Raw genomic sequence first — 10,349 nt, 5'->3', positions numbered from 1 at the left:
TGCTGGAGGGGCCGCCACCCTGGGCGCCCCGGGCTGGGGTGCCCGGCCATCTCCTCCGCCGTCGGGCCACTCCGTGCGTCTCTGTCCCAGCGGGACGCCCGTCCTCCCTGCGGAGGGCTCGGCCTACCGGCCTACCGTGCTGGGGCCTCACTGCAACCAGCCAAGCCGGCTGCGGGGGGCCTGCTCCCAACCGCGCTCGGCCTGAGCTCCTGGGGGCTTAGGATTCCAACATATCTTGTGGGGGGGACAGTTCAACTTATCATCACCAACAAGTGACAAGAGTTTCGCCCCCACAAGCCTGGCTGGTCAGCCCTAATGAAGAGCACATTTGTGGATCCCTCTGTTTTTTAAATACAAACAGAACTATGGACCTCCTCCCTGTGGTGTCCACATCCTACTCCCTTCACCTGTGAATGAAAAAGACAGATCTCTGCAGATGTAAGCGGATTAAGGATCTTGTGATGAGACCTTCCTGGGTTATCCAGGCAGGCCTTACATCCAATGACAAATGTCACTGTAAGAGACACACACGGGTGAAAAGAGGCCACGTGGACGTGGCCACAAGCCAGGGGCACAGGAGCCCCAGCGGCTGGAAGAGGCGGGAAGCATCCTCCCCAGAGCCCCTGAGGGAGCATGGCCCCAACGCCCTGATTTCAGCGTCCGGTCCCCAGACTGGAAGGGGAAACTTCTGTGTTTCAGGCCCCGTGTGTGTGGTCGTGGTCACAGGGGCCCAGGGCATGGGCAGCTCCATGTCCTACACAGGCAGGAGCATTCTATGACCCCCGGGCCTCCCTTACCTCGCAGGGCCCGCAGCTGGCACGGCTCCTCGGGGCGCCCTGCGCAGCCCCTCCTTCCCACAGCTGCGCCCAGTCTGTCGCGGGGCACGGATTGCGGCTCCCCAGGCGCGTGGGGCCGTGTCTCCTGCCCTTCGCCAGCCAGGCGGTGCTGGGCCGCCCTCACCCTGCCTCTCTTTAAGAGCACGGGGGTGTCTTCGGGGAAAGGCCCGGACTCGGCAGGGATCACCTCGGAGCGCACTTGGCACTACTAGGTCAGTACTGCCACGTGGGCGCTCACGGGACAGACCCAGCTGCAGGGGCATCTCCTTTGGCCCCGCAGCCCCCCTTCTTCCCTCTCAGGATGGCCCATCGTCTGCCATGCCCCACCTGGAAGACCCAGGGGCCCCATGCGGCCAGGATGCTGGAGGCCTGCTGTGTCGTGGGAGCTGGAGAACAAATCCAGGGAGAAGGGGGCCCCAGGGAGAAGGGGGCCGGACGGGCCCTAAGAGGTGGGAGGCAGGGTCAGCAGGCCTGCGCACATGCCCACCTCGAACCATGCCCTCCAGATCGGGCCCAGGGCTCGGCCGGCAGCCCAGGCTCGGATTGGGTGCTGAGGGCAAGGTCCGGGTGGGGACCGGGGAGAGCCTAGACACGCACCTCCCGCTCTCCCCAGTGGAACCTGGGGCAGGTCGCTTGGCCCAGGTGCCTCCAACTTGATTGGATTCATTGACTAGTTCAGGGTTACTGGTGAGTAATGAGCCCTGGGGACCCGGGGGTTTCTGATGGGAGGGAGATGGACTTTAACTCGGACGCTGCCGAAGCGAGGGGGGTCCTCGCTGGGAGGGTGGGGAGGCCGAGCCGTGGCATCCGCTGCCCGAGCTGTCCCGAGGCCGTAACTGGCTCTCCTCCACCTGCACCCTACACTCCCGCCTCCCAGTCGAGGTGCTGGACTCGCGTGTGCATGAGGGCCCAGATGCCCGGCAGTGTCCTAGCGGACCCTGGGCCTCACACACGCCTCAGCCCCTGGCGGCGGCAGCGATGCAGCCTCCTGGGGAGTCTCGTCAGCCATTCCGGACACTGCTGGTCCATTGGCATGTGGAGCCCAAAGGAACCAGGGGTGCCCAGAGGTCTAGGTTCAGGGGAACCCCCAGCTGTGTCACTGGGAGGAAGCAGGCCTCCCCGGATCCAGGCCCCCCGGACCTGCAGTGCACAATGGGAGGCACTGACTCACCCCCACAGGGGCCACTGGGGCCTGCTTGCACCCTTCACGCCCAGACCCACAGAGCTCACCTGTGTGCAGAGCGGTTACGGGCTCCAGACCTACACCCATCTCTGAGGACGGCGCCCAGCCTTGCAGGTGTAGCTCCAACCACCTTATGGCTGCCGGGTGTGGTCGTACGGAGGACGACTGCGGGTCCCGTGGCTCCCACCCGCTGTGTCACCTCCGTTGCCATGAAGTGACTGGTTCGGGATTGTATTATGCAAAATCCTATGTAGGCAAATCCCTGTCGCTCTGAGGCCTGGGAATGCATTCCCTTCTGTAGCCATGGAGAAAGAGGACCGCGAGCCCCGGCATTGTTGTGGCATGATGACAAGGCCATTATATGTCACGACAGGGCGGCTCACACAGCTGCCCTTGTCTCAGCCCGGCCACGGGACCCCACGGTCCGGCGGTGCACGGAGCATCACGCCGGTCCTCCGACGCGAGGATGTCCTGGTCGGGGGCCATGGGACCCTGGGACGCTCTGTGTAGACTCCGCCCAATCCCGAGAGTGGAGACGGATGGATGGACGAAGGAAACAGGGAAGCCCCCTCCACCGGAACAGCACGCAGGGGCTGGGGCAGAGCTGGGCAGGGCCTGGCGCGACTTTAGCTAATTCAGGCCGCGAGGAGCCTCCGCGGGCTGGGCCATCAGGGCGTCTGCTGCCCCGTCGTCGGATTTTCCCAGCAGCGGGTCAGCAGCTCAGAGTGCCTCACTCGCGCTGCCCTCTGCTCTCCAAGGCCACCCGAGGGTAACGGGGTTGTCCGGCCAGGGGCGTGTCAGATCTCAACACGGGTCTGCGAATGCAGCTGCTCCTCCTGCAATTTCCGTCTGTGCCCCCCCAGACTCGGGCTCAGACGTGGCACAAGGCCCGCGGGAGGCTGGGAGGGGATCTGTCCTCTGAGCCGCCACCACTGCCCTGCTCTGACGTGGGCTGAGGCTGGTCACGCTTGCCCGGGGCGCCCCGAGGTCACTGGCCACCTCCTCCCTCCTGTCTGCCCTTGGCTCCAGCAACAGCCGCAGCCTCTTTCCCCGTGAGGCCCGGTCACTCGGAGCCGCTCCCTCCCCACCTCCGGGCCGCAGGACTCCGTGTGCCCCCCTCTGTGGGCAGGAAGCCAGGCCACCCCAAGCAGCCCCAAGAGGCCACAGACTGGGAGGTTTAGAGTAACGAGGGTCCGAGGGTCCGTGCTGTCCAGTCCCCGAGGGAGAAGTCCCCTCTGAGCCTCCCCGCTGAGTCTGCCCTGCACCCCCAGCTTTGGGGGCTGGGCTGCCGCCCCTCGGGTCTGGCCTGGGGCTGCACTGCGTCAAGCCCTGCCTCTGTCACCGCGCGTTGCCCTCCCCGCCTGCCTGCACACGTCGTGCTCACGCGGCTCTCTCATGTGGACACCAGCCACGCTGGATGAGAGCCACCCGAATGACCTCATCTTAACTTGGTTACATCACCTGCAAAAACCCTATTTCCAAGTAAGGTCAGATTCCCAGGTGCCAGGTGAGGGTTTGGTTTCAACATATCTTTTTTGGAGACACAGTTCAACCCGTAAGAGCTGGTAACCCAATGACAGCCAATGCGATTTTTTTAGGATTTGTGGGAGTGGCAAACGGGATGAGGTGCTAGGGCTGCCGCCTATGCCGCAGATGACCTATGAAGGTAACCAAATAACAGAAGCGGGAGTCAGGGAAGGGTTGAGAACCAGCAGGATGGCCCTGCCTGATGGCCTGGGCCAAGCCCCTGCCCCCCTAGGCACCCTGCCTCGCTTCTGCTGCCTGTGAACCTTCTGGGAAAGTTCCCTCACTAGTGACCCCAACAATCTCCACTGATGAGAAATCAGTGCGAGGAGTGGACTCGAAGGTCTGCGGCCCCCGATGACGTGGGGTGGGGGGCACGGACGCCATCGCCACTCGGGGACATTGGTGACACACTCGGCCCCAGGAGGACGTAGGACGTAGAAACAAGAGGCTCCCCTCCCCCCCACCCAGCCTGAGCCGCGAAGGACTCTGTGGGGCTGACCGGGGCCGGCGGCGCCCAGCTGGCCGGTCTCTTCCTCGCTCTTCCCTTAACCCAGCTGAGGTGGGCTTGCAGCGCCGGGGGCAAGTCTAGGGCCTTCCTGCCCTCCGCGGGGCCACAGGGCCTCTGCCTGGACCTGCCACGTGGCCGCTGTTCCCCGGCACTCGGGGAAGGCCCACGCGGGACAGGGTGCAGGTCCCTCGGGTGCCAGGATCCCCCAGACTCTGGGCTTCTCTGTCACAGAGACACATGCACTGGTAAGTGACAAACTGTGACTCTTGCCACGTCTTCTGGGAAGTGCTTGCATCTTGCAAAGAAAAGCCACTTCTCATTTGAACTCCCGCCTCCTGCCCGTGGGGACAGGGAGGGAGGTGGGAAATGAGTGTTCACCTGAGGCGTTCTTGGGGACAGCCCCGCCCGTGCCAGCCCCTGCCTCCAGGCCTTGGAGCCCCCCCAGCCCCCCCCAGGAGCCTCTGGCAGGCCAGGCGCTGGAAGCCTGGCCCCTCCCTGACCCCTCTTGGCCATCCTAGCTCCCGACCCCAAACCCTAGAGGCCTCAGGTGCTAGGCCACTAGGCCCCCTCCCTCCAGGCTGGCTCCTGCACTTGGGCTCCGGCCAGGCCCCTGCTGCCTGCCACGCCCCCTCGGGCTCAGGGCCGCGCCCCCCCCAAGGGCTGGCCCTGGCCCTGGCCCAGGTGGGGAGCGGGACCCTCGGTGAGGCTGGGCCCCCCCGCAAGTGGTGCCCAGGGAGCCGCGCAGGACGTCTTGGGAGAGGACGCGGCCGTGGCTTCAGCAAACCAATTTCTGCTGTGCGTGCAGACAGCCCAGAGGTCAGGGCCGCTCCTCGCGGCTGTGTGACCGTCGCTCAGTGTGGGATGAGGGCCACGTGGCCGACGCTGAGTCCCGCTGCGTGGCTTTGACTGTCCCTGCCCAGGAGGAGCCTGGCTCAGCCCCAGACCCCGGCCCAGGTACCCCTGGGAAAGGCCGAAGGCCACCCCACATCTGTTCTAAGGCATCCCAGGCCCCGGCCTCCGCATCCTCAGACACAGGCCTTTGGCCAGCTCTTCAGGGGTGCAAACAGAAGTCTGACCCAGCCCTGTTTGGGGTGGGGAGCCAAACCCACAGACCGGGCTTCAGGAGCCGGGGTGCCCACTGCCCCCTCCCTACAGGAAGCCTGAGGAAGAGTGGGGAGAAGCGGGCTGGGGCCCGGAGGCCAGATGGGGCCCTGGTCCAGAAACTCCTTGGGCACGGAGAGGACACCCCGGCCCCTGGGTGGGCACAGGGGGATATCTGTGTTCCCAGCCTCCCTCCGGGGTCCACGCACAAGGTGCTCTCTGGGCTGAGGGTGGAGGCGAAGAGCAGAGTTTGAAGCGCAGGGTGGGCCACGCCATGGTGTGGGATGGGTGAGCCCCATCCACCCATGCTGCGTCTGCAGCCTGTCCTGGCCTGTCTGCCCGCCCACCCCACCCAACATTTTCCGATGGAAAGTTCCCAGGGCAACAGTGGCACAAACCCCACGAGGAGGACGGGCCCGGGCAAGGGCCAGTCTGAGTGGTTCCAGGCTGTGGGGTGGGAGGGCCTGGGGGGGGGGCGCTATGCTGTCAGGTAGTTGAGGGGGCCAGCCCATGCCTCCAGGCTCCCCTAAAGGTTGGGATTGGCCTGCTTGGCAGGCTGGATCTCTGGGTGCCCCTCCACAAGCAGGGTCCGGACTCACATGGTGGTGGACACGGGAGCTCCTTGGCTTGTCTGGGGGGCGTAGTGTCCACTCTTTGGCAGCAGCCACAACATATGGAGGAATGAATGAATGACTGGGCCCACATGGTTGCCTCCGTGACCCCAGACAGAACACATGTTAGAAAACCAGGAGCTGGTGGTAGGGACCTGGGAGCACGCCCTCTGGGGGGGTCGCCCCTGTGGAAGGGCCTGGGCGAAGGGTCTTCCAGACTGGAGGAGGTGCCGGCTCCTTCCAAGCTGGTTGGGGAAGGGTGTGACCAAGGTGTGGGGTTCCTGGAAGCGAGAGCCAGCAGTGGGGAGTGCCGTGTCGGGAAGCCTTGGTTGGGGGGAGGCGGGTGACCAGGCCCCAAAGGAGGGAGAGGCCAGTGCGGGCCATGGGGCAGTGGGAGGAGGTGCAGCCCAGCGGGCTCCGACACGGCTCAGGAGGGGTCCTCGTGGCTGCAGAGGAGGAGGGGAGTACACCCACAGCCCCTGGTTGGCCTGTCCAGCAGAGGGGCTCCCCAAAGTGTGTGCCTTGCCCCCACTTCCACTGACCCGCAGGTCACACACAAGGCAGGCTCGGTACCCACAACGAAGGGCCCCTCCCCAGCCCCACAGCAGTGCAGGCGGGCTGGAGGGGGCCTGGTTGGGGGTGCGAGCCCTCTGCGCCCTCCACTGCGTAAGGAACCGAGGAGGCGGTGAGAATCTCCTGCCCTGCGGCCCCTTTGCCCAGCCTGTCCCCCACACTCACGGCCGAGGCCCTGGGACTCTTCTCCAGCAGGGAGAGCTGGGGCTGTGCCCAGGGGGAAGGCGGGGCAGGTACACGAGGACACTCGTGGCCAAGGTTCCTGGGGCTCCCGAGCAGACTGCTGCGGGCAGGGGCCTGCGTCTGCCTGGGCTGGGGCCACCGGCAGGGACCCCGACGTGGCAAGTCCACAGCGTGAGCCCAGCGCTCCTCATGCACAGCGCTATAGGGCTGCGGGCAGCCCACGTGGCCCTCCCAGCCCCACTGCCGGTCCCTCGCGCCGGAGGCTGCCCCAGGCCAGTCCACCTCGGGGAAACTGGTCTCCAGGCCGGGCTGCCTGGTGGGAGGGAAGGGCTGTGCCTGGGCCTGCCCGCGGGCCCAAGGGGCTGCTCCCAACCAGGGAGCCCCTGGGCCCAGTGGGGCCCCTGTGCCATGGACATGACACATAACACATGACCGGGCCATGGAGGTGGGGTCCTGGTGGTTCGGGGAGCCTGGGGTGGGATGAAGGCTGGGGCTCTACCCAGTGGGCTCGTGGGGTAGGGCAGGTGTGCAGGCAGCCAGGTGGGGCGGGCAGGCTGCTGCACTCAAGGCTGGGCTCTCAGGGTGGCCCCTCTGTCCCCAGCTGTGTTCCAGGCAGAGGTGAAGCCTCTGGGGGTGGGAGGGGGCACTGGTCAGAGGCTCAGGAGCAGGACAGTGAACTGAAGGTCACGTGGGGGCGGGGTGAGCAGACCTGGTGGGACCCAATGGACCTGGCGGCCTGTGAGGAGGGGCCATAGCCCGAGGACAGCTGGGCCGAGCCCTACATGTGCCCCAGGAGCCGGGGGGGGGGGGGGCGGGGGGACAGCTTACCCAGAGTCACAGGGGAGGAGAGAGGCGACCCCAGACCAGCTAGACAGCCTGGGGGCTCTGTGCTGGGGCCGGGCCTGCCCACGGAAGGGGTCCCACCAGAAGAGACCTGCCCTCCTGAGTGAGTGCGAGGACGCAGGAAGCCGGGGCAGGCAGGGTCCCCACGAGGCTTTTTGTGGCAATCTCCAGACTTGCCTCCCATCTCCTGAGCAACCTCGTGTTGCCTCTGCTGACAGGGTCAGGGCTGGAGGCACACGCGGGCCCTGGCCGCCCACCAAGGACAGTAGCTCTGCAGACAGCACTGGGCAGACTGGAAGCCGAGCTGGGTGAGGACAGAGAGGCGCAGGGGACTCCTCCCACCTCCTCCAGCACGGAGAGTCCCCCACCGAGAGCTCAGTGTCCCCAGTCATGGCTCCCGCTGATGCGGCGACCGGGAAGACGAGTATTTGGAGCAAGACGGAAAGAAACTTAGTTCTGAAGTCCAGGTCCGGCATCTGCCCTGGTTCACTGCCCCCTGGGGGTACGACGGAGGGGGAGTTGGGGGGTGCCCCCCCATGGGCCTGCTCCTCCCCCTGTCTGCCCAGGGCTGCAACAACACCTAGACGGGGTTCTGGAGGCTGGACGGCAAGGCCACGGTGTCCGCAGGGTGGATTCCTTCTGAGGGATGCAAGGCCAACGGTGTGTCCCGCATGTCGTTGGCTGCACACGGCGTCTTCCCTGAGTGGGAGTGTCCACATCCCTCCCTTCAACGAGGACAGCAGCCATGGCGGCAGGAGGCCTGGCACTAATCACTCCGCAACCACCTTCTGAATAAGGTCGCATTCCGAGGGGCTCAGGGCTTAAGACTTCAACAGTGAACCTGGGGAGGGACACGATCCCGGCCTGAGGCCCACAGCTGCCCCCGGGCCAGGTGCCCCGTGCCCTCCTCCCACCCTGACAGCCCGCCTGTGTCATGAGGAAGCAGCGTTGGCACAGGGTGGGCAGCTCGGGGCGGGGGTGCCGAGGGGGACAGAGGTAGCGGGGCAGGCAGGCAATGAGGCTCCTCTGGTGACGGGCTCCCGTGGGCGCCGGGGGGAGCAGCCCCGTCCTTGTCTTTGCTGCGGAGAGGCCCAGCCCTGCGGGGAAGGGCTGCCCCCGTGGGCACCAACCAAGGGCCTGCTGCTGGTGCCACCAGGCTGCCTGGCTCCAGCACCCAGGGCTTCAAGACAGAGGTCAGCCTGCCACTCTGCTCCCCGCCCGCCGCTGCCTCAGCACCCCTCTGGGCGGTGCCCCCTGGAAGAGTCAGCAATGCCCTCCAGGGCCCCTCTGTGGACGAGCTGTTGGACCCACAGGTGGAGTCAGGCCAAGCGTGCAGGGCCAAAGCACGGCCTGTGGGCCATGTGGCCACCTCCTGGACCACGCCAGGGTCAGCACGGTAACACTGCTCTTGGGGGGCCTGGGACCCCCCTCCTTGGACCCTCCGGCCCACAGAACCTCCAGTGGGAGCAGAGTAGCTGCTCTGCCAGGCACAGCAGCTGCAGGAGATGATGGCCACGGTAGAGCAGTGGGCAGGACTGGGCCTAGAGGGATCACCTCCCTCCTGACACCGCTGCCCCTCCCCCTAATTCCCTGAGCACCCCCCTACCACCACCGCGGAGGCAGACCTAGGCCTGGGGCTGGGGGAGTGGCCCGTGGCCCTGGGAGCCACTGGACAGGCACACTGGGCTGCAGCTCCTGGTCAGCTTGGGGGTCTAAGGAGGACAGTCACCCAGGCTCGCCCCCAGGTGTCCTGGGAGAGCTGACCTGAGGGCTACCACAAGAAACAGGCATGCAGAGAGAGGACCAGGGGCACCAGGACTTGCCCGTGCCCAAGCACGTGCGAGACAGGCCTGGCCAGCCTCATACTTCCTTCTCGCAGTGAGGGCCGGGCACACTCCTGGATTTCATGGCTGGGCAGCAATGCTACCTGGATGGCTTGGCCATGGGAAGGAGTGGCTCCAAGGCACTTTCTGGGCCACAGGCCACAGCCAGCATAGCCACGCTTCCCTGCAGGACATCATGAGCAGTGTCCTGGTGCCTGGTGAGCCGGGCTGGGCATGGTTGCAGGTGGCCCTGCATACCTTGCTGGGACATGGGTCCATGTCAGAGCTCACTAACCTGTTGGGGTCAGGGTTCTCCAGTGGCCAGGAGCAGCCACAACAGGGCAAGTGTGGGCCACATGGATGGGGGCCAGCACACGGGTGGCCAGAGGGTAGCGCCGGGTCGGGGAGCCTTGGGTGGGCAGGTGTGAGTGTGGGCCTGAGGTGGGGGTCAGGGAGGGCCGCCCCAGCAGTCCAGACCCCACTGCACAGGGACCTGTCAGAGGTGGCTGGGGGCCCTCAGTGAGCACCTGGTAAGGAACAAACCAGGCAAAGGTGAGGGCTAGGGGAGCAGGGAGGCCGAGCCCTCAGGGGGGACCACTGGCTGGAGGAGAGGCCTTGTGCTCTGCCCTGAGGGGCCGAGGGGCACCAGTGCTGCCCGTCCATCTAAAATCTCTGGGCAGGGGATCCCTGGGTGGCTCAGCAGTTGAGCGCCTGCCTTTGTCCAGGGTGTGGTCCTGGGGTCCCAGGATCGGGTCCCACATCCCACTCCCCACAGGAAGCCTGCTCCTCCCTCTGCCTGTGTCTCTGCCTCTCTCTGTGTGTCTCTCATGAATAAATAAATAAAATCTTAAAAAACAAAAAAATCTCTGGGCAGCGTGGAGGTGGACCAGCCAAAAGTCCCGTGAGCAGGCTGGCCTCCAGGGTTCTGGGCCTCTACCCGCAGTGCAGACCCAGAAGGCAGGTGCTAGGATGGGCTCCCCAGAGGGGCCACTGCTCCTGGATGGGCAGGGGACCTCCTGGGAGCCGTACTGGACTGCTGGGGGCGGCCTAGCCCGGGGGCCCCTGAGGACACGGGGCTCACCACACAGTGGAGGGGCCGGGCCCGGGGAGCGATCCCGGCCCCGCCTCGGCGCATGCGCAGCGGCCTCCAGCCCGCAGGTG

The sequence above is a fragment of the Canis lupus genome, chromosome 13 (genome assembly GCF_011100685.1).
Source record: "Canis lupus familiaris isolate Mischka breed German Shepherd chromosome 13, alternate assembly UU_Cfam_GSD_1.0, whole genome shotgun sequence".
Taxonomy (NCBI): Eukaryota; Metazoa; Chordata; class Mammalia; order Carnivora; family Canidae; genus Canis; species Canis lupus.
This window is presented reverse-complemented; position numbering follows the sequence as displayed.